Raw genomic sequence first — 24,005 nt, 5'->3', positions numbered from 1 at the left:
TCACATAAATGGGTAAAGTTAAAGAAAGAAATGGTGTGGCTACAGTATGTGTAGAATCCTACCATTAGTATTTTTTTTTTTAATCCTTACCTGAGGACTTGCTTATCGATTTGAGAGAGAGGGGAAGGGAGGGAGAGAGAAATAGAAACGGAAACATTGATGTAGGAGAGAAACATCAATCGGCTGCCCTCCAGCACTTGCCCCGACTGGGAATCGAACCTGCAACCTTTCGTTGTATGGGATGATGCTCCAACAAACTGAGCATGTGGTAGTTTGTTGAACAAAATACATAGAAAATAATTAAAAATGAGCTTTATAATTAACCTTTCGTTGTATGGAATGATGCTCCAACAAACTGAGCCACATCAGTTAGGGCTTTACCATTACTATTTAAAAAAAGAAATGACAGTAGAATATATGTATTTGCTTGCTTATAAATGCAGTATTTTTGAAAGCATACATTGGTTCCCTCTGGGAAGAGGAACCTGGGTTAACTGAAGGAATTGAGTGGTAGGGTGCTTTATTGTATACCCTTTTGTGCTTTTGAATTCTGAATAATGTATTCACCACAAAAGGTGAATATAATAAATGCATATAATTAAAAAGTAACAAAATTCAACTATTTTTAAAAATTAAAACAATAACCTCTAAGATATCACAAATTAAACAAAATGGACACTAATTACAATGTTTAGTTTAAGTATCATTAAAACATTAAAAGTTTGTATTCTGTCTTCTACATTGACTAGTATTATATCTGTGCTGCAATGAATGCATAGGTGGATAAGGTGGAGGTCTATTCACTTGCATTCATTTTGAATTTGAAAACTAAGCCCCTAGCCCTGGCCGTAGCTCATTTGGTTAGAGCATCATCCTGACACTCCAAGATTGTGGGTTCAGTCTCTGGTCTGTGCACATATAAGAATCAACCAATAGGTGCATAAATGGGTGGAACAGCAAAAATGTGTTTCTCTCTCTCAAATCAATAAATAAAAATTAATGTAAGTGGAACAACAAATAGATGTTTCTCTCTTAAATAAATAAATAAATAAATGAAAAATAATAATAAAGTGTAGAGTTCAATGGTTTTTAATATATTCAGAGTTGTGCAACCATACCAAAGTCAATTTCAGAAAATTTTGATCACTGCAAAAAGAAACCTTTTAGCTGTTATTGTCCAGTTTTATTCCTGCCCCCAGCCCTAATCTGTGTCTCTGTATATTTATTTATTCTGGACATTTCATATAAATGGAATCATATAATATGCAGTCTCTTGTGACTGGCTTCTTTTACTTGGCATATTTTCAAGGTTTACCCATATTGTGGCAAGTATCAGTACTTCCTTTTTATTGCTGAATAATTGTTTCCTTTTTCAATCCCATTGATAAATGTGTTCTGCTAAGTATTAGGGCTGTTAATCAGGAGGTTATCCTTGTCCTAGGTTTGCCTTCTGTATATCACTTGGTTGCTAACATTTTGCTGAATATTTATTATATGTTTATTTAAAGAATAACATTGATTTTTAGAGAGAGAGGAAGGGAAAAGAGAGAACCATCAGTTGGCTACCTTCTGCATACCCTTACTCAGGATCCAGCCCCAAATCAGGGCATGTGCCCTAATTGGGAATGAAGCCAGCAACCTTTCTGGGCATGGGATGATGCCCAACTAACTGATTCACATAGGCCAGGCCTATTTATTTATTTCTTATTGTTGACACTATTGCATATATCTTGCATATTTATTAATTTCTAAGAGTAATGGCATAGAGAGGGAAAAGGTGGGGACTTCAAAGCAGTTTAGCTGTTTGTTAGTATCATTGGCAGAAATTTATTTATTATTTTTTAAAATATATTTTATTGATTTTTTGACAGAGAGGAAGGGAGAGGGATAGAGAGTTAGAAACATCGATGAGAGAGAAACATTGATCAGCTGCCTCCTGCTGGGGATGTGCCCACAACCAAGGTACATGCCCTTGACCTGAATTGAACCTGGGACCTTTCAGTCCGCAGGCCGACGCTCTATCCACTGAGCCAAACCGGTTTTGGCAAGTGTTGTTTTTTTAAAAAATATGTTTTTATTGGTTTCAGACAGAGGAAGGGAGAGGGAGAGAGAGATAGAAACATCTATGAGAGAGGAACATTGATCTGCTGCCTCCTGCCCACCCCCTACTTGGGATCGAGCCTGCAACCTGGCCATGTGCCCTGACCAGGAATCAAACTGTGACCTCTTGGTTCCTGGGTTGATGCTCAACCACTGAGCCACACCAGCTTGAGCTTTTTGTGTGTGTGTGCCTGGGATGGGCTTTTTAATAAATATATAGTCTTTCCCCCCCACATAAGTATTTAAAGATCTTTTTCATGAACATGGGAATATCTCTTTATTCAGACAATGTCTCTGTGTTGAATTTTTGGGAGATAGAACTGGTGAGCTAAGAATTTATGAGTAGGTTTAGTTGTCTTGATGCATCATTGCTCAAAGTGCGAGCATGCGCTGATGGCTATGTTCACTGTGATATCCCACAGAAATTGAGAGTTAATAACATGTGGACTTGTATTTTGTCTTTTATTTTTCTATTTAATTATTTTTATTGTATTTTAGGAAAGTATTGGATTATGACAACTGGGGTAAAAAAAACCCTAGTTCTTTACTACTGACAATTTGAAAAGCACAGAGGGCTGTCAGATGTCCAGGCACCAGCTTTATGGAGCCTGTAGCTCAGAGAATTTAGGTTTTCAGGCTTATTTATTTTAAAAAAATCTTTATTATTGAAAGTATTACATATGTAATATGTACCCCTTCTAGCCTGCCCCTGCCCCCTCAGGCTTTTTTAAAATTGAAAAAAAAAATTTTAATCCTCACCTGAGAATATGTTTTTATTGATTTTTATAGAGAGAGGAAGGGAGGAAGAGAGAGAAACATCAATGTGAGAGAGAAACGAGAAACCGATTGGTTGCCTACTGCATGCATCCGACTGGGGGTTAAACCCAAACCTAGGTGTGTGCCCTGACTGGGAGTTGAACTTGCAACCTTTTGGTGTATGGGACGACGCTCGAACCAACTGAGCCACTTGGCCAGGGCAAATTGAAATTTGATATAATTTTAGATTTATATGCAATTATATTAAATAATACAACAGATTCTTTGTATACTTGACTGGGTATTCCCCAGTGGTAATGTTTTGTAAAATTAGCATAGTATCACAACCAGGATATTGACATTTATACAATCATCCACTAAATTATTCAGATTTCTCCAGTTTCCTTTGGACTTTTATGTGTGTGTACGAAGTTTTATACAATTATGTCACCTGTCCAGGCTTTTGTATGCACCACCACAGTCAAGATACTGAGCAGTTCTAACAACACCAGCATCCCTTGTGTTACATGTTTATAACCACACCCACCTCTAGCACCCACCCCTCCCACCTTCCATTCCCCTCTGTGGTCTTTAACCCCTGGCAACCACTAATTTGTCTTCCATTTTGCCTTTCATGTATTAATAGTTGGCTCCTTTTCATTGCTGAGTAGAATTCCATGATATGGATGGACCACATTTTTTAACCACTCACCTGTTGAAAGATTTGGATTGTTTTTAGGTTTTGGCTGTTACAAATAAAGCAAGGATGAACATTTGTTTTTTTGTATGAGTACAGGTTTTTGTGTAAACTTAAGTTTTTGTTTCTTTGGGATAAATGCCCATGAGTGCAATTGCTAGGTCGTAGGGTAATTTCATGTTTTGTTTTATAAGAAACTGCCAACATGGGGATGAGAACATGAGGGGGGGGGGGAGCGCGGGGAGGTTGGGGGTTAATGGGAAATGAGGACACATTTGTAATACCTTAACCAATAAAGAAATTTAAAAAAAACCTGCCAACAGTCCCTTTTAATAGTACAAGGATTACTAGAGAAGCCTTATATAAACGCTAGCTGCAGAATATACATACCAGGGGTCCTCAAACTTTTTAAGCAGGGGGCCAGTTCACTGTCCCTCAGACCGTTGGAGGGACGGACTATAGTTTAAAAAAAAACTATGAACAAATTCCTATGCACACTGCACATTTCTTATTTTGAAGTAAAAAAACAAAACGGGAACAAATACAATATTTGTATTTGCATGTGGCCCGCGGGCCGTAGTTTGAGGACCCCTGCATAAATCATAGCTGAGCTGCTGTTCTGGTGGAGTAAGATTGGAGTACCACCTGCTTGATCACCACTCAGGGACTGTGCCAGCCTTGTCTGCTCTCATCACCCAGGCTAAAACTGAGGGCCAGACAGGTGAAGTGACTTAAAAAAATTTTTTTAGAAGTGATGTTAGCCTTGTCACTGGCAAAGCTGGTAGTGGAACTCTGGTTTCTTGGTTCCTAGTGTTGTGTTGTTTTTGTAAATTAGAGTTATACTTTCATGTATATTGTTTGAATGGTTAAATAGTCCTCCATGGTTATGAAAAACAATAGTATTCTGCTGCTCCACTCCCATCTAAAGTAATTGTACTAGAGAATTTACTATTAGTGTACATATTGTTTTGTACTACATTATGTTTTATTTTGCCTTTATAATATAGTTAGGACTATAACATATACATATATGTAGTTATTTAAAATTATGTTTAGTCCTGCCTATAAATTTATTTCAGAATGGTAAAGAGGATGTTATAGAATATTTGTTATTTTAAAAAAGGGATCATTGGGTTTGACATGACTGAGAACACCTGAGATAGGTGGGATGTAGTGGTGTAGCACATGGGATACTTTGGTGGGAGGAAGCCTGGCATCTTGTAGAAACTGAATGAGGCCATATATAGCTTGAGAGGAGAGGGTGCGGGAAAGATGTGTAGGATGAGTCCAAGTTCAGGCAGGATCTTGTAGGAAGAAGCTTGGGCATTTGTTTGACTAGAACAAAAGCTGAGGACTTGTGAGGTGTAGAGTTGCTTGAATTTATAGTTGAAATGGACTTTAAAGATCATGTAATTTAACCGTCCATTTTTACAAATAAGAAAGTGGAAGTTAGGGAACATTCCCAAGGTTAAACAGTTAGTGGATGAAGTGGAGCTAGAACTCAATGATGCTAGTTCATTGTTTACACTTGACTATAAGACCCAGGGGTTAAATCTAATAGATAGTTGGGAGCATTTTGAGTAAGAGAATTCCAAGAGGGAGATGGCTGGATGGCTGTGTGCACCCAGGAGGCAGTGGGTAATGGGAACCCACAAAGTCAGGTCCCATGTATCAGGATTTGAATTGGGTTACTAGTGTTCTAGAATCTTCATTTCATCTTCCTGCATCGACTTTTTACTAGTTAAGTAGACTTGCGGTTGCCCTCAGAGATTAGTTCATGCTCTCCATAGCAAAGCTCTTCTCCAGCAACATACTTTGATGACTGTACTTTTAAATAATAATGAAAATGTAGATATTATAGACAGTATTAACTCTTTAATTAATGTAATAAATGACTGGGCTGAGGAAAATCATTAAAAGTAAAATCTTGGAATAAGTTCCTGAGGTGCATGGGGCTGGTGCTCTAACCACTGAACAGCACTGGCCAAGGCTGAGGATTTTCCCCCCCACTCAGCATAATTTTCTGAAGCTTATTGAAGTTGTTGCATATATCAGTAGACATTTTCTTACATAGCTGTAGTATAGTTACCAAACTTAGGAAATTAACATTGATATGATATTATTATCTGATATATAGTCCATATTCCAGTTTTACCAGTTGTACTAACAATATTTTTTACACCACCACCCAATCCAGTATCGTATGCATATGCTTCAGGTCTCTCGAATTTCCTTTAATCCGAAACAATTCCTTTGCCCCCCTTCCCCCTTTTAAAAAAAATAACTTTGATATAATTGGAAAGTACAGGTCAGGTTATGTTAAAAAATGCTCCTCAGTTTGAGTTTGTCTGTTCTTTCTGATTAAGATCCAGGTTATGCATTTTTGGCAGGAGTACCACGGAAGTGATGATGGGTGTTGCTCAGCATACACAAGATGGCAGCTCATACCATTATTGGTCATTTTAACTCTGATCACTTGATTAAAGTGATGTTGGCTTGATTTCTCCATTCAAAGTTATAAATTTTTGCCTTTGTCATTAAAAAGTATTTTTGTGGGAAGACACTTTGAGTTTAAATAAAGATCCCATTCCTCATCATATGTTCATCAATTTTAGCATGCATTGAGTTTTTGTTTTGTTTTTTAATATATTTTATTGATTTTTCTACAGAGAGAAAGGGAGAGGGACAGGGAGCTAGAAACATCGATGAGAGAGAAACATCGATCAGCTGCCTCCTGCACACTCCACCCTGGGGACGTGCCCGCAACCAAGGCACAAGCCCTTGACTGGAATCGAACCTGGGACCCTTGAGTCTGCAGGCGGATGCTCTATCCACTGAGCCAAACCGGTCAGGGCTGCTTTGAGTTTTTTGGTAGCTTAATCAGCTGTTATTATCATGGTTGCAAAATGGTGATAAAATTTTAAAGGACAGCAAAAAGGCAGAGCTGACTTCTATTTTATTATCCAATTAACAAGTAGAGAAAACTGTTCTTTATATACATTAAGAATGTAAAACCAAGCCTAAAAAGACAAGGGTTGCCTGACCTGTGTGGCTCAGCGATTGAGCATCAACCTATGAACCAGGAGGTCACAGTTCCATTCCCGATCAGGGCACATGGCTAGGTTTTGGGCTCCATCCCCAGTGGGAGGCGTGTAGGAGGCAGCTGATCAGTGTTGCTCTCTCATCATTGATATTTCTAACTCTCTCTCCCTCTCCCTTCCTCTCTGAAATCAAATATATTTTTTAAAAAAGGCAAGGGTTAAACTGTATAGAAAAGGATAATAAATTTCAGCCCTCCCAAAAGTATAATATTTAAGAGAAAAATGTTGTAAGGGGTAATTTTAAAAAAGTTAAGATTTGATTGTGAATTACTAAAAGACAAAAGCAAGTTTGAAGGCAGATGTAGTTAAAAAATAATCTTTAAGAACTGTTTTAGATTTATAGAAACATTACCAAGATAGTCCAGAGTTCCCATATGCTCTGCATGTAGTTTCTGCTATTATTAACATTAATGTGGTATGTTTGTTACATTTTGTGAATCAATTTTGATAAATTATTAGTAACTAAAGCTCATATTTTTATTCAGTTCATATTTTTTTAGTTTTTAACATGCAGGATACCACATTGAAGTTAGTTGTCATGTTTCCTTAGAGTTTCTCTTAGTTTTTTTTTTAGAGGTTAAAAACATTTTTTTGATTGATTTTTTAGAGAGAGAGAGAGAAACATCTATTTGTTGTTCTACTTTTTTAGCATGCATTCATTGGGTGATTCTTGTATGTGCCCTGACCTGGGATTGAACTCGCAACTTCTGCGTACTGGCATGACACTCTAACCAACGGAGCTACCTGGCCAGGGCTCAAGTGAATATTTCCTGGGTATTTATAAAAGCAAATACATATGTATTTGTGTATTCCCCCCCTTTTTTATTACAAAAACGATAGCATATTCTATTGTTTTTCACGTTGCAGTTTTTTTTATTGTGGTCTTTCCAAAATTTTAAAGACTTCTTTTAAAGTAGCTGCAGAACATGACATTATGTGGATGTACCATAATGTACCTAACCAGTCCCCTATTGATGGACTTTTAGTTTACAGAATTTTGCTATTATAAGTACTCCTGTACTGAAAAAAAAAAAAAAAAAAGATTTAGATTTTACTTTGAAACATTTGGTTCAGATTCTGTATAATCCAAAATATGGATTATGACCAGTGAAAGAAACAGTGAAAGCAAATTGACATACTATGATAAATGGCTCACATTCAAAGAACAGTGTTTAACACATCTATGAATATAATTTATGTATTTGAAGGCACTTCCACAAAGAGCTGTAGGAGCTGTGGAATGCTTAACTATACTATAAAAGGGTAGTATGATAATTAGACCAGATAGACCGGACGTCTTCCGGATGTCCTTCTGGACAAAGCCACAGTGGCGGGGCCAAGGCAGAAGCAGTTAGGGGAGATCAGGCAGGCAGGCAGAGTGGTTAGGGGCAATCAGGCAGGCAGGCAGAGTGGTTAGGGGCAATCAGGCAGGAGGCAGGAGGCAGGTGAGCAGTTAGGAGCCAGCGGTCCCGGATTGCGAGGGGCACCTCTCCCCAACCCCCCCTCTGTGCACGAATTTCGTGTACCAGGCCTCTAGTATATAGTATAAAGCTTAAAAATACAGAAGTTTATTGTAAAGAGTAAGCATTTAATTATCTGCCTACAGATGCCTGCGATGTCCCAGGTTCTTGTGTTTTAATAATAGAGTTTAACATTCACCCATGTTCAGCTATCATCCCTGACCAGTGACTTGTTTTCCAGGATGATCCCAAATATCCCCCATCTTCTGATTCCCTTAATGTGAGCTTATTTTTCTGCTGGCCATTCTAGCTCTTTACCTCTTGTTGGTCTCTTTTCAAGTCTAACTTTTTTCCAGAGTAATTCTGAATGAACAGGCTTCAGGTTCCCTGAATTCAGGGCCTCCTTTTTTCAGTCCCAGCCTTGACTAGGTAGGCTGTCAACTCAGTCATTCCTGAGACTCCTTTCTGGCAAGCATGTTTAGTTATGTGGCTGAATGACTTTAACAGTGATGGTCCTCTGTAATGTTTCTTTTCAAGTCTGAAAAATCACTGAAGATTTTATAAACAAACCACTGAAGTGTTTATAATTGTGTGTCAAGATACTTTTCTCTTAATCTATACAAACTGTTGCTCTGCTGATCTAATTAAGGAAATCCTGATTCTTTTTGTAGGGGAAGAATCCTTTAAAAATAGGAAGTGGACTTCCTAATGCCTGGGGAAAAAATTGCAGAAATTAAGAATTCTTAAGGAGTTGCGTTTAATGACCAGATTTAGCTTTGTAGAGATGTTCTTAACAGTTGGTGAGAATAATAAACACAATCTAAAGGCCATGGAAGGCTTCTTTAATAGGTAACATGAGAAATAAATAAAATTGGGAATATTGTGAAAAAATAATTTAATGTTTTCATTGATTTTAGAAAGAGGAAGTCAGAGGAGGAGAGAGATAGAAACATCAATAATAAGAGAATTATCAATAGGCTGCCTCTCTCATGCCCCCCACTGGGGATTGAGCCCCCACCAGAAATCCAATGGTGACCTCCTGGTTCATGGGTTGATGCTCAACCACTGAGCCATTTTAGTGAACTTAATGGATAATAGTTTCACAAGAAAAGCCTATTTTATAAACCATGACATTATTATGGTTCTATGAACCTGTTCTGCGGTACGTCAAAGTGAATGTCTTTGTAAGGTGCTATATTTACAAGTTGTACTGCCAGTGAAAAATGTGATTTTAACCACTAAAAGTTTAAGTGGTCTTTTATAAAACATAATAGGAGCTAAGAAATTATTTTAATGATTATCATTTTCTAAAGTATTCACATGGCTTTTTTGTATAAGAGGTCAAGTAACTTGTCAGTTTACTTCTGTTAGTATTTCCTTATCTAGAAAGTCTGTTAACAGTATTAACCCGTTTGTTGTAAATTATCTTACAGTAATTAAATGCTCTGCCAGTATGATGTGGAATGCTAGTGCACTGACTTGTCTAAATTCAGACCTTTGGAATGTCAGATTTGTTCTGCCATGGGTTTGGGGCTTTCCTGGGCAACATAGACTTCCTGAAAATCATGTTAGAGAGCCTCTGCATTTTAGAGCTTCATTTTACATTTGAGAGTGGAGACCTAGGGAAGGTGCTATCAGATCTGGGTGTGCAAGCTGCAGTGGCCCTTGAACCCCAGGCTCCTTTAGCCCTGCATTCAGTTTTCCCTTCACTCCTGGGAATTGTCCCAAGAGCTTTTCTCATCCCCTTGGTGAGTGTGCCATTCCACTCCTACCCATCCAGGCCTTGTTGCAAAAGTATTTCTTTTTCCTTGGCATATGTATCTGTTTAAATACCCAGTTAAGCCCTTGCTGGTTTGGCTCAGTGGATAGAGCGTCGGCCTGCGGACTGAAGGGTTCGATTCCGGTCAAGAGCACATGCCCAGCCCTAACCGGTTTGGCTTAGTGGATGGAGCGCCGGCCTGCGGACTGAAAGGTCCCAGGTTTGATTCCGGTCAAGGGCATGTACCTTGGTTGCGGGCACATCCCCAGTAGGAGGTGTGCAGAAAGCAGCTGATCGATGTTTCTCTCATTGATGTTTCTAACTCTCTATTCCTCTCCCTTCCTCTCTGTAAAAAATCAATAAAATATATTTAAAAAAAAAAAAAAAAAGCACATGCCCGGATTTCAGGCTCGATCCCCAGCGAGGGGCATGTAGGAGGCAGCCGATCAGTGATTCTCTTTCGTCATTGATGTTTCTATCTCTCTCTCCCCCTCTCCCTTCCTCTCTGAAATCAATAAAAATATATTTAAAAAGTAAATAAATACCCAGTTAATGAACAAACGAGACTTATTGGTTGAACTTCAAGGTACTGGACTAGGTATAAGTGAGAGAGACAAACGTGTCCTATTTTCAATAATGTTATATTGGTATGTAATTGGATTGGGAGGGTGTTGTTCATTTATAGAAATAAAAGGAGGTTGCCCTGGCTGGTTTGGCTCAGTGGATAGAGCGTCAGCCTGCGGACTGAAGCGTCCCGGGTTTGATTCCGGTCAAGGGGACATGCTTGGGTTGCAGGCTCCATCCCCAGTAGGGGGTATGTAGGAGGCAACCAATTAATGATTCTCTCTCATCATTGATGTTTCTATCTCTCTCTCCCCCTCTCCCTTCCTCTCTGAAATCAATAAAAATATTTAAAAAAAAGAAATAAAAGGAGGTATTGACTTGAAAAACAAGGCGAATAAAACTAGGACCTTTTAAAAAAATATTCTAATACAATTGACAACATTCAAGAAACTCATAAGCTGAGAATACCTGTTTGATTCTAGTTATCAGTCACTGGTATTCTCCCTACCTTGACACCAGCACTCCCTCTTCCCCGTCCTGCCATTTTTTCAAACAGTGGTGTAATTGTCTTGTTGCAGAGGTGGATACTTTTATTTAGTCAGAAGACTGGAGCTGTGGGTGTTTGTTTACAGTCTAAGATGTTTTTTAGGATCTGCTTTCCTTGTTGCCTCAGGGCTGAACTTTGAAAAGGTCTAATCTAGTGTGGTTAAGCCAGGTCTGAATGTATCCTTTATTCTACTTTTGGCATTGCTATCAATTTATCATAAGATTCTTTTTTATACATTTCTGTTAGCTAAAGAATTGGCCATGGGAAAATCTGGTTCATTCACATATACTTTTATGTTAATAGGGTGTGTGAACATGTCCCTCTGTTTACCATTTTATAAGAGTGTACAGGCCCTAGCAGGTTTGGCTCAATGGATAGAGCACTGGCCTACAGATGGAAGGGTCTCAGGTTTGATTCTGGTCATGGGCATGTGCCTGGCTTGCGGGCTCAATCCCTAGTAGGGACATGCAGGAGGCAGCTGATCAGTGATTCTCATCATTGATGTTTCTATCTTTCTCTCCCCTCTCCCTTCATATCTGAAATAAATAAAAAATATATTTTTCAAAAAAAAGTGGAGATGGATCCTGAAACCAAAAAGTTTGAGAACCACTTGAATAGAAATTTCCAAACTAGTCTTCAGTGGAGAGGTAGTTAAGGAAATATTCCTGTATGAGATGATACCAGGGCTTAATCACAGGTGTACACATAACTGCCCGCTGGAATGTAACGTGGGCGGGAGTTTCAGAAGATGGGCAGGAAGAGGTGGATCACACAGGCCTTGTATGCCAGACTGAGAAGTTTGTTCCAGTTCCTGTACTCAGAAATGAGATTCTAAAATGTGTTATTTCTACCCATATGAAGTACTTTTGGTATCTATTTTACTATGTAAATGTTTTTATATATAAAGAGATTAGAAGGTTGTGTTTATGATTTTTTGTGATTTGGTAAATTGGCAGCCAACATTTTGTATATCAAAGGGAATTCTGTACCCTATTTTAGCATTGACAACGTATTAGTAATCTGTGACTTCAAGTCCTCATACTATGTAAATGAAGTTATTTTACTTACTGTAAAATGTAGATTTCAAGTAACCACTTGTCAGTGATGCCAAATTTTTGTAGAATGTTTTTCATGTGCTGATTATGGTTATAAGTTAATACTAACAAAAATCTTATTCTGAACCTTAAGGTGAAGTGATAGGTAAATGCAGACCCTAACATTCAAATAAAGGGCCAATGAAAAAATATTAGTAAAGTATAAATCAAATAAGGCATATATATAAAGAACATTTACAAGTCAATAATAAAAATGTAAATAATCCAACTTAAAAATTGGCAACATGTTTAAACATTTTCCAAGGAAGACATACAAATGGCTAATAAACATATGATCAATTGCTCAGCATCATTAGTCATTAGGGAAATGCAAATCAAAACGATAATGAGATACCAGTTCATACCACTAGCATGACTATAACCAAAAGGTGGAGAATAAGAAGTGTTGCATGTGGAGTTGGAACTTTCATATATTGCTAGTTGGATTGTAAAATAGCATAGCCACTTTGGAAAAGCAGTCCATCAGTTCCTCAAAAGGTTAAAAATAGAGTTACTATATGACCCAGCAGTTCCACTCCTGGGTATATACCCAAGAGAATTGAAACACATGTCCATACAAAAAGACTTTAGATGAATGTTCAAAGCAGCATTATTTATAATAGCCCAAAAGTGGAAACATCACAAATGCCCATCAACTTGTGAATGGATAAATAAAATGCAGTTTATCCATACAATGGAATAGTATTCAGCCTTAAAAATGGATACAATTTTTATATATGCTACATTATGCAAGGGTGATCCTTGAAAATATTATGCAAAGTGAAAGAGACTAGTCACAAAAGATGATGTATTATATGATTCCATTTATATAAAATGTCCAGAATAGGCAGTTCCATGAGAATTATTTGAAACCAGTGTCCCGGTGCACAGATTTGTGCACATTGAAAGAAAATTAATTAGAAGAAATATTTTAATATTGCTATTCACCCTTTCTCTATAATAGAAGTGTCAACCAAATTCACGATCGACAGTGACAGATCGAAACACACATGTGCGATTGGCGCCAGCAAGAGCTTTATGTGTATCGCACATGCCTGAGTCAACTTAGCCTTTTGTATACGGGCAGTCCTCAGGTTACATCGGAGATCCGTTCCTATGGTGTGACACAACGTGATTTTCGCCATAAGTCGGATCCCACCTACATAAGCACCTACGTCACTCACATGGAGCACATACACAGCAGTAATAAAGTGAAACAGTAAAAAAAATTAAAGGAAAGATAACAATTCCTGACCTTTATTTGTGGTAAATAAATAATAAAAAACATAAAGCACATTTGTACATACATGGAAATGATGGAACTTTTTTTTTTTTTTAATAAATACTGTAAATGGGAGATGGCGACGTAACCACGGAACGACGTAAGTCAAGTCCGACGTAACCCAAGGACTGCCTGTATGTAGATAAAGTTGCTTAATTAGACCTGCTTTCTGATTTAGCTAAATTTTTTCCAGCCCAGTGAAGCACCCCAACTTCTCTTTCAGGTAATTGTCAGCAACACAGCAGTAAATATCAACACAAAGCAGATTATTATTGTAGATCATGCAGGGAGAACAAAGGGTAAAATATTTAACTGTATCAGTGTTTGACTATATTCTGTGCAGTGAGAAAACTTGAAGTCATTTTCAAGGTCCACCATTTCTTCTTTTCAGTGGGGTCAGGTTTCTAAACTTTCTAAATCTCCGTTTTCTGGCTAATGAAAAGAAAATAGGATTCTACCGAGTCTCCTATCTACCTACTCCAGGACTTCTGTGAGGATCAAATGAGATGAGGCACGGGAAAATGTTTCACAAATATTTGGTTGAATGTAAAATGTTTGCACCTGGCTATATAGCAAGTTGTGTTCCTGGGCTGAAGAAACTCCAAGGAGGCTAGTCTTTAGGGAGAGGAAGCCTGGTGTTACTATGTGACATCATTACTCAGCTCCCACAGTCACCGGTTCTGGGCTGGGCTGGGCTGGGCTGTGGGCTGCATTTTGTGCCATGGGTTCTTAGCAGCGTTGGCTGCAATTTGGTGGGCTGTCACTTCGGGGTGGTGGCGGGGCCTGTGTTCCACTTGGGGGAAGCCGAGTGTTGGTTTGGCAGTGCCAGGTCTGTGGTTTGTCAGCGCCTGGTCCGTGGTGCTAGGTCCGTGGTGCTGTTTATTTTTAAACTAGAGGCCCGATGCACGAAATTTGTGCAAGGGGCTCGGCCCCCGCTGCTGCGGTGGCTGCCTCAGCCCCTGCCGCCACAGCGGCTGCCTCTGCCTTGGCCCCCACTGCCGCGGCTTCATCTGGAAGGTCGTCTAGAAGGACGTCCGGAAGGACCTCCTGTCTAATTAGCATATTACACTTTTATTATAGACTAGAGGCCCGGTGCACAAAAATTTGTGCACTCGGGGGGGAAGGGGGCATTCCTCAGCCCAGCCTGTGCCCTCTCGCAGTCTGGGACCCCTCAGGGGATGACCACCTGCTGGCTTAGGCCCGCTGGCTAAGATGGCAATCAGACATCCCTCTGGCCATCCGGCAGCCCTCAGGGGATGTCCACTTGCCAGCAGGAAGCAGGCCTAAACTGCAGTCGGACATCCTTAGCGCTGCTTAGGAGGCAGGAGAGGCTCCCACCACCACCGCTGTACTGGCAGCTGTCAGCCTGGCTTGTGGCTGAGCAGAGCTCCTCCCATGTGAGAGCACCCTGACCACCCAAGGGCAGCTCCTGCATTGAGCGTCTGCCCCCTGGTGGTCAGTGTGTGTCATAGTGACCAGTCATTCCCAGTCCTTCTGCTGTTAGGGTCAGTTTGCATATTACTCTGTTACTATATAGGATAGAGGCCTGGTGCACGGGTGGGGGCTGGCTGGTTTGCCCTGAAGGGTGTCCCAGATCAGGGTGGGGGTCCCGCTTGGGTGCCTGGCCAGCCTGGATGAGGGGATGATGGCTGTTTGCAGCTGGTCACACCCCCTTCAGGGTGGGGGTCCCCACTGGGGTGCCTGGCCAGTCTGGGTGAGGGGCTGAGGTCCTTTTTCAGGCTGGCGGGTGACTGAAGCTCCCAACCTCTCCTTTTTTTCTTTTTCTTTTTTTTTTATTCTGGGATTTATTTACCTTCTATGGCTGTCACTGGAGCTGAAAGCCGGCTTTAGCTCTGAGGCTCAGCTCCAGCTCTGAGACCTCGGCTGCTGAAAGCAGGTATCTGGGCTTTGTTTAGCTTCTATAATTGAAACACTGTTGCAACTCCAGCTCTGAGGCCTGGCTGGCTGAAAGCAGGTTTCTGGGGATTGTTTAGCTTCTATAATTGCAACATAGTTGCTTAGAGTGCAGCTCAGAGCTGGGTGGCGGCAGGCGGGGAACCTTGGCTTCCTCCGTCACTGGAGCAAGCAAGCCTCCTGTTCGCTTCAGCTGCCTGGCTGCCGGCCGCCATCTTGGTTGGCAGTTAATTTGCATATCGCCCTGATTAGCCAATGGGAAGCATGTTGGAGGTACGGTTAATTACCATGTTTGTCTATTATTAGATAGGATGGTCAGTGCGCATCATGGCAATTCCTCTGTTGAGTGTTTGCCCCCTGGTGGTCAGTGTGCGTCATAGCTACCTGTCGGAGGGAAGGAAGGACACTTAGCCTTCTATATAGAGAGATAGATAATTTTAGACTTATAAAAAAGGTTTTGAAAAAGATAAAGGTCTGTGGATTAAAAGCTATCCACCAAGACTTTCTCTTTTTGCCTGTGGAAAAACAAACATGTAAATAATAAATGAGAATTGTAAGTACTGATAAGTTTTATGAAGGTGATATAGTGATAGAGAATGTCGACATAAGAACTTCCAAGCCTGTAGAGAATTTTTATAAAAATTTCTTTGAGCCAGACAGGGGATACTCCTAGAAGTAAGAAAGATCTCAACAGACTGAGAAAACTGCTTCTTGCAGCTTTTTTTAGGCATTTGAAATTAAGGAGGGAAGGAAGGAAGATTACATGAAAGTAGGAGAAAGGAAGGTAGAGATTGGATTACAGGATAGTTAACATGATTATGTGCTCTCTTGAGGGTGGCTCCTATGGGGTCTGAAGAGAGGCATTTCATTTTAATATATTTTATTGATTTTTTACAGAGAGGAAGGGAGAGGGATAGAGAGTTAGGAACATCAATGTTTCTAAACATCGATCCACTGCCTCCTGCACACTCCCTACTGGGTATGTGCCCGTAGCCAAGGTACATGCCCTTGACCGGAACCCTTGAGTCTGCAGGCCAATGCTCTATCCACTGAGCCAAACTGGTTAGGGCAGAAAAGAGGCATTTCAAAGATGTGTTAACCTATATGAGGGGTGGGTTATGTCTGGTCGGTGGGCTGTATAAGTCCTGCAAAATCATTTGGTCTGGCCCTGCCAAGGCAGCCACAGGCTGGACTCGAAATTCAGTAAATCTAGAAGCTGTTTTTCAAAGCAACATAAATTTATATTAAGTGAATCATATTAAGTGAATGATATTATAAATAGTCAAATAGCCTTTGGCAGAAAAAAGGTTTCCCACCCTTTGAGCTAGATGCACAGAAATAATGGGCCAGGCTTGCTTAAAGCAAAGATAAACTTTTTACTAAAGAAGTTATATGGCCCAGGCCGATGTGGTTCAGTGGTTGAGCGACTACCAATGAACCAGGAAGTTGCTGTTCGATTCCAGGTCAGGGCAACATACTTGGTTGTAGGCTTGATCCCTGGTGGGGGCGTGTAGGGGACAGTCAATCAATGATTCTCTCTCATCACTGATGTTTCTGTCTCTCCCTCTCCCTTCTCTCTGAAATCAATAACAAACAAACAAACAAACCATATTTTTAAAAAAAGAAGTTATGTGCCTGGCGTGTGACTATCCACCATGACTTGCCCAGTTAGGAATTTATGATTAGGTCACTCTGCGAGATTACTATCTGTAGTACTCTTTTTTTGTTCACAAGAATGACCCAGGCTACTATCTTGAAAGAAATTTTTATTTTATCTTTAAAATGTATTTAATTTTTAAAATTTATCTATATTGTTGAAAGTACCAGGTTACTATCTTAATTGTGATGATACACCAAAACTCTCTTAAAAGAGGTAACTTTTGAGTTGAGACTTGAATGTTAGAAGGTGGTGGATGACCTGGGGCAGAACATTCCAAACTGCAAGAACAGTGAGTACAAAAGCCCTAAGATAGGAACAAAGTATGTAACCACGGGATAGCAAAACCAGTATGGCTAGAGAGTAGTGAATGAGGAAGAGAGTGGAAGATGAGGTCATAGGTAGACAGATACCAAATCATATAGGGTCCTTATAGGTCCTAGTTGCACATCAGGTCTGGTTACACTGGAAAGCCTTTGGAAGGTTTTAAGCAAGGTATCGAAGTGGTCTGTTTTTTGGCCCGATCAGGTTGGACCCAACCTTTGCACAAATTCCTGCATTGGCCCTCTAGTCTTGTAATAACTCAGTATGTTACCAGGTAGGTACTGGACTTACTGGGGCAGTTACTTCCTAAATTATATAAATTTCTAACCACTGTGCTGTATACCTGAAACTGATATAAAAATATTATATCCAGTGTGGAATTCCTGTGTCATAGGCATATGAATTTCCATTGCTCCACATCCTCAGCAAGCCTGGGTATTGCTATTTTCTTTAATTTTTACCTATTTTGGTGGGTACAAAGTGGTATTATTGGGATTTTAATATTTATTTTCTGGAGTACTAATGAGATTGCCCATTTTCCCCTATGATAATTGGCTATATTGGATATTTATTGTTTGTCTAGAACTTTTTCCATCTAGTATATTGTTTCTTTTTTCCCCCCACAATGAAATTGTGTGAGTGGATCTTCATATGTAAGGTCATTGATAACATTGTTTATACCTAAAGAATTGTCAGGAACTTTAAGAATAAATTATTTGTTGAATTCTGTGATGAAATCAGAGTAATTTTGTGGACTAAGAACAGTAAGCAATATACTTACATTCAGTATTAGCTGATATTGTGTCAAATCTTTTTTTCCTCCCCTTTTAAATGGACATTGTTTTTTAGAGAGCAGTTTTAGGTTCACAGCAAAATTAAGCAGGAAGTACAGAGTTCCCACATATCCCTGCCCCCACACACATAGCCTCCCTTACTGAGTTTACTGATTTCCTTACTTTTGAGAAATCTGAGCAATTTGATATCGTTTTGACATCATTCTAAAATTTATTTTATAATCTTTCTCTCACTTTAAAAAGAGAATTATCGATCCTATTTCAAAAACAGACACCAAGACTAGAATTAAATTACTTGCTTCCTAGGTGAATTTTCTTTTGAAGGTACAATATGAAAGATTTTCAACCTTAATAGCAACAGTTATGCTCTCTTTTTTGATTCCTACCAATTTTCATGAAACTTGAAGATTTTTCAGTGTTCTCTCCCTTCTTTTAAATGTAAACTGTTCTAACCAAATGCTTGAACTTCTTTCATAAAATTCCTGACTTGGAGTACTACTGACAAATGTAAATAATTCCAAACTTGGTGTGTTGTACAAACTCTAATCCAAGTTGAGTGAGCTTGCCCAGAAATGAATTAAATGATATTGATTAGGATGCTATTATAAAGGTTACAAAGTCCTATAAAATTTCATCAGTGGAGAATGGGACACAACAGCTGAGAGGAGAAGGCTGTGAACTTGATCCTTAGAAAACATCCATGGTTTAGAGCTCAAATTGAAAGGCAAAGCCATAAAACTTTATGAAGACTGTAAGATCTTCTCAACAAGACAGAAGAGTCAACTAAAAAAATGATATTTTTTATCACATTAAAATTAATGTTCATCTAATGACACCATAAATGCAATGAAAAGAGAAACCACAAACTTGGGAAAGAAAATACTATATATAATAGAGAATTAGGTTCCTGAACAGGGCTGTGTTACAGATGTGCAATCTGTGCAGTCACACAGAACCCCATGTTATTTTTTTAAAATATATTTTATTGATTTTTTACAGAGAGGAAGGGAGAGGGATAGAGAGTTAGAAACATCGATGATAGAGAAACATTGATCAGCTGCCTCCTGCACACCTCCTACTGGGGATGTGCCCGAAACCAAGGTACATGCCCTTGACCGGAATCGAACCTGGGACCTTTCTGTCCACAGGCTGACGCTCTATCCACTGAGCCAAACTGGTTAGTGAACCCCATGTTATTTTAATGCTATGCTGTCACTGTCTTAAAATTTTTAATTTATTTTTACTTTGGGCTCTGCAAGTTATTTAGTCAGTACTCATCCTGAATATGTAAAGTCCCCTAATAATAAGAAAAAGATATCTCAATAATAATGGCCAAGATCTGTGAACAAACGAATGTGGAAAGGAACATAGATAATTAATAAACATGCGAAAAGGTCTTCAACCTAATCAAGCAAATATAGCTGAAATCATAGTGCTATCCCATTTTATATGTTCTATAATGCCACCAATTAAGAAATCAAACTTTACCAAGTATTTGGAGAGGATATGTTATTGATTCATACACTGCTGGTACATTGGTAAAGTGATACAATTGGAAGATATTTTGACATTTTTGGTAAAGTTGGGAATTTGCATGTCTTATAACCCTCCAATTTCATATCTATGTTTAAAGCATGCCCTAAAGAAATTCTTGTTTGTATAATAATGTTGATAAAAGCAAAAAACTATAAACCATCCAAATGTCTTTCAACAGAATGGTTAAATACATTGTGGCATATTTATATAATAAAATACTATAGAGCAATGAAAATGTAATATGAATAAAACTCAGAAAAAAAATTGAGTGGAAAAAAATTCAAGTCTTTGAAGACTTCATAGCACACCAATTTATCAAGCTGAAAAAGGAGCGGGGGACACAACCAAATAAAATGTAATTTAGATTAATGTCACATATGCATATGTGACAGTTGTTTTTCAAAAAGTAATAACTTTGTGTGGTGAACACACAATGTAATATACAGATCATGTATTATAGAATTGTACACTTGAAACCTATATAATTTTATTAACCATTGTCAGCTCTATAAATCAATAAAAATAAAAATTAGAATGAAAAAGCAGCCCAGCTGGTGTGACTCAGTGGTTGAGCATCAGCCTATGAACTAGGAGGTCACAGTTCAATTTCTGGTCAGGGCACATGCCCAAGTTGCAGGCTCAATCCCCAGTAGGGGGCATGCAGGAGGTGGCCAATCAATGATTCTCTCACATCGTTGATGTTTCTATCCTCTCTCATTCTCCCTTCCTCTCTGAAATCAATACACATCCTATATAATAAAAGGCTAATATGAAAATCAACTGAACATCAGAACGACTGGTCGCTATGGCGTGCTCTGACCACCAGGGAGCAGAAGCTCAATGCAGGAGCTGCCGCCTGGTGGTTGATGTGCTCCTACAGGGGGAGTGCCGCTCAGCCAGAAGCCCTGAATCAGGCTCACGGCTGACGAGTGCAGTGGCATTGGTGGGAGCCCTCACACCTCTGCAGCAGGGCTAAGGATGTCCGACTGCCAGTTTAGGCCTATTCCCTGCTGGGAGTGGGCGTAAGCCGGCAACCAGACATCCCCCGAGGAGTCCTTAGTGCTGCCATGGAGGCAGGAGAGGCTCCCACCACCCCTGCTGTGTTCCCCAGCCGTGAGCCCAGCTTCTGGCTGAGCGGTGCTCCCCCTGTGGGAGTGCATTGACCACCAGGGGGCAGCTCCTGCATTGAGCATCTGCCCTCTGGTGGTCAGTGCGCATCATAGCAACCAGTCGTTCTGTTGTTTGGTCTATTTGCATATTAGCCTTTTATTATATAGGAAGGAAGGTTTAAAGAAAGAGGAGAGCATTTAGTTGCATAGGAAATCCACTTAAGCCCCTTCCAGTTTTAACATTCTATAATTTTAATATTGTGGTTCATGTGTGTTTTATATTTCCCCCATATTAAAAATATAGTTAGAGTAATTAAATGTTATAAAAGTAATAAAATTTATTTTGTTTATTTTTAATTTAGCACATTTAATGTTAATACCTTTTATCTTTACTTGTTTTTTGTAGTGTGTCTTCTAATCTGATAAAGTCTTCCATGAAAACTTCCTTTAAAAAAATAAGTAATGCCATCTGTTTTCCTAAAAGACTGAAATGGGGGCTACCATTTCCAGGTAAGGATTCAATTTTGTATCTTTGATTACTTACATTATTTTTCCAGAAGTAAAATATAAAAGGAAACTGTGAATATTGGTTAGATTCTAAATCTTTTAGTTTATTTGGGGTGGGAGCTGGGGGATACTAGGTCTTGTTTTAAGACAGTTTAGGATTAGTTTACCACAGAGTTAACAGAGCTTCATGAAAGAGAGGAGGGGCTAGTAATGTTGAAAAATTTTTAGAGAGGTTAATTGAAAACTAAAGAAACTGTTTTGAATTTGGCAGTTAAAAGGTTATTCATTGCTGGCTCTAGCAGGGCCCATTTCAGGACAGTGTTTGTGGCTAAAATAAGCTAGCAATGGAGTAAAGAATAAGGAGATGATAAAGTGAATATTTCAGCTCTTAATTCATTTACTAAACCATCATGTAGTATGTACTTAGGATGCAGCAATCATTTAACTAAAATTAGAGTTAGTGTGATCATATATATCCTGGTTTAAGGCTCTTGTAGATCAATTAATGGCCAACTATTTTTTCCAACTTTGAAATATAATTGACACATAATACTATGTAATTTCACAGCTATTTTTAATGCCATTTTTTACTCTCAAGTCTACTGATTTGGGTGATAAATAACGTGGTTATACTGTTAACACCCTCATTATTCTATTAACAAGGATGGACATTCCCTGCCTGATGTTGTTATCTTGCCTGCTAGTCTGAGCTTTTAGTCTAGCAGGCAAGTTAGGAGCTTAACAAATAGCTATGAAATTAATTGGTTAATGATAGCATTGATAAATGCTGAAGAAGTGAAATAATGACCACCCGAATGAGTAGTAGGAGTGAAAGTCATTGATCTGTGAATTCATTTTGCAGGGTAGATTTCATAGGTAGATTTGGCAGGGAATATGGAAGAAAGAAGTCATATAAATGAATCCAAGATTTTGAGTTACAGTGGTTAGAAGTATGATGGTACCATGAACAGAAAAAGAAAAGTAAGGAAACTGTGAGGAAAGATTGGTATTAGAGGTTCAGAGAGTAGGACTGTAACATGATGAATTCTGTTAGACATATTTGTATTTTGGGGGTACAGGTAGAACTTTGAGAATTATCTCCTTACATGTGGATATATGAGTTTGAAATTTAGGAAAAGATAAATTAGGGCATGAAGATACAGAATTAGGAGTAATTCACATAGCGTTAAAGCTGTGAAAGTAGATAATATTTCTAGTATCTTAGCAGAGAGCAGAGGAAAAAAAGGTGAAACACTGAACTTTAGAAAGTGCCTGTTATAATGGGTGGCTGTTGTTAAAAAGAATCAGTAAAGGAAAAATAAGAAAGGCATGAGGGAAACCATAATCATGCAGTGTTTTTTTTCTCAAGCACAATAAAGAGTTTTAAGGAGGGGCTCTTCAGAAGGAAGAGATACTGTAGAAAGATTAAGGATTTTAGTACCCTAGAAGGGGCCATTGAATTTAATTATTAAGAGGTTATTGAACTGAGAGAACAGATTGAGTAGACCAGGATGAATCATAAGAGTTTAAGTAAATGGTTTTACAAAATATACAGCTGGAAGAATAAAACAGAATGTGTTTCAAGGAATTTGTGCAGGATGTGATTCAGTGGTCATTTTGAGGAGTTAGCCACATAGGAAAATACATTTTTAGCATTAGCACTTGGTATATTTTGTAAAAAGGAATGATCCATTAGAGCAGTGATGGTGAACCTTTTGAGCTCGGCGTGTCAGCATTTTGAAAAACCCTAACTTAACTCTGGTGCCGTGTCACATATAGAAATTTTTTGATATCTGCAACCATAGTAAAACAAAGACTTATATTTTTGATATTTATTTTATATATTTAAATGCCATTTAACAAAGAAAAATCAACCAAAAAAATGAGTTCGTGTGTCACCTCTGACACGCGTGTCATAGGTTTGCCATCACTGCATTAGAGCATGTAGAGTAGCTTAAAAATTAGAGCAATTAATTGCCCAGAGGAGGTAAGATGTTTTGAGATCAAGGACATGGGCAAAGAGCTTAACTTTTACCAAAGAGTACAACCTTTCTGCTTAGAAAGCAGACAAATGGAAGAGAGGGTGAATCAAGGAATTTTTAGGCAAAGAGAAAGAAAACTATAGTTCGTATCCTGCTTTTTAAATAAACTGGGGCTTGAGGTTATCTACTAGGTTTATAATCAGTGGTGGGTTGGTATCCTGGGAGAGAAAATTGGTTGCCTCCTGTGTGCGCCTCGACTTGAGACTGAACCCACAACCTTTTGGTGTATGGGATGATACTCCAGCCAACTGAGCCATTCAGTTATGATGACCGTTTTAACAATTTTTAAGAGTACAGTTCACTGTTATTTAATACATTCATAATGTTGTGTAAACGTGACCACTCTCTTATCTCCAGAACTTTTTCATCATCCCAAACTGAAACTGTACCCATTAAACAAGGACATGGAGATTGCTCTCTCACCTCTAGTTCCAGATATCCAATATTCTACTTTCTATCTCTGTGAATTTGCCTATACTAGATATCTCATGTAAATAGAATCATACAGTATTTATCCTTTTGTGGCTGGTTTATTTCACTTAGCATAATGTCCTCAAGGTTCATCCATGTTGTAGCATGTGTCACAATGTTCTTTTTAAAAGTGGATCATACTCCATTGTGTGTATAAGCCACATTTTGTTGATCTGTTCATCCATCAATGGACATAAGGGTTACTTTTCACCTTTTGGCTATTGTTAATAATACTACCATGTATGTGGGTGTATAAATGTCTATTTGAGTCCCTTTGTTCTTTTGGGTGTG

The 24,005-nt window shown here is 38.8% G+C and overlaps 1 protein-coding gene across 4 annotated transcripts in view; it reads left to right on the top strand.

Moving 5' to 3' along the window:
* The window catches only part of PIK3CB (phosphatidylinositol-4,5-bisphosphate 3-kinase catalytic subunit beta), a 133,302-nt gene that overhangs the window by 11,843 nt on the left and 97,454 nt on the right, over positions 1-24,005 (top strand). For all 4 annotated transcript variants that reach the window (XM_070433498.1, XM_070433500.1, XM_070433501.1 and 1 more), the window contains exon 2: positions 21,101-21,204. The gene's annotated coding sequence lies outside the window, so the exon portion shown is untranslated. The remainder of the gene's footprint in view (positions 1-21,100; positions 21,205-24,005) is intronic.

The sequence above is a fragment of the Myotis yumanensis genome, unplaced genomic scaffold, assembly GCF_028538775.1.
Source record: "Myotis yumanensis isolate MYYU_CA2020_CCGP unplaced genomic scaffold, mMyoYum1.0.hap1 SCAF_14, whole genome shotgun sequence".
In the NCBI taxonomy this organism is placed as follows: domain Eukaryota; kingdom Metazoa; phylum Chordata; class Mammalia; order Chiroptera; family Vespertilionidae; genus Myotis; species Myotis yumanensis.
Note: the sequence above shows the minus strand (reverse complement) of the source record. Positions and strands in the feature narration are given on the sequence as shown.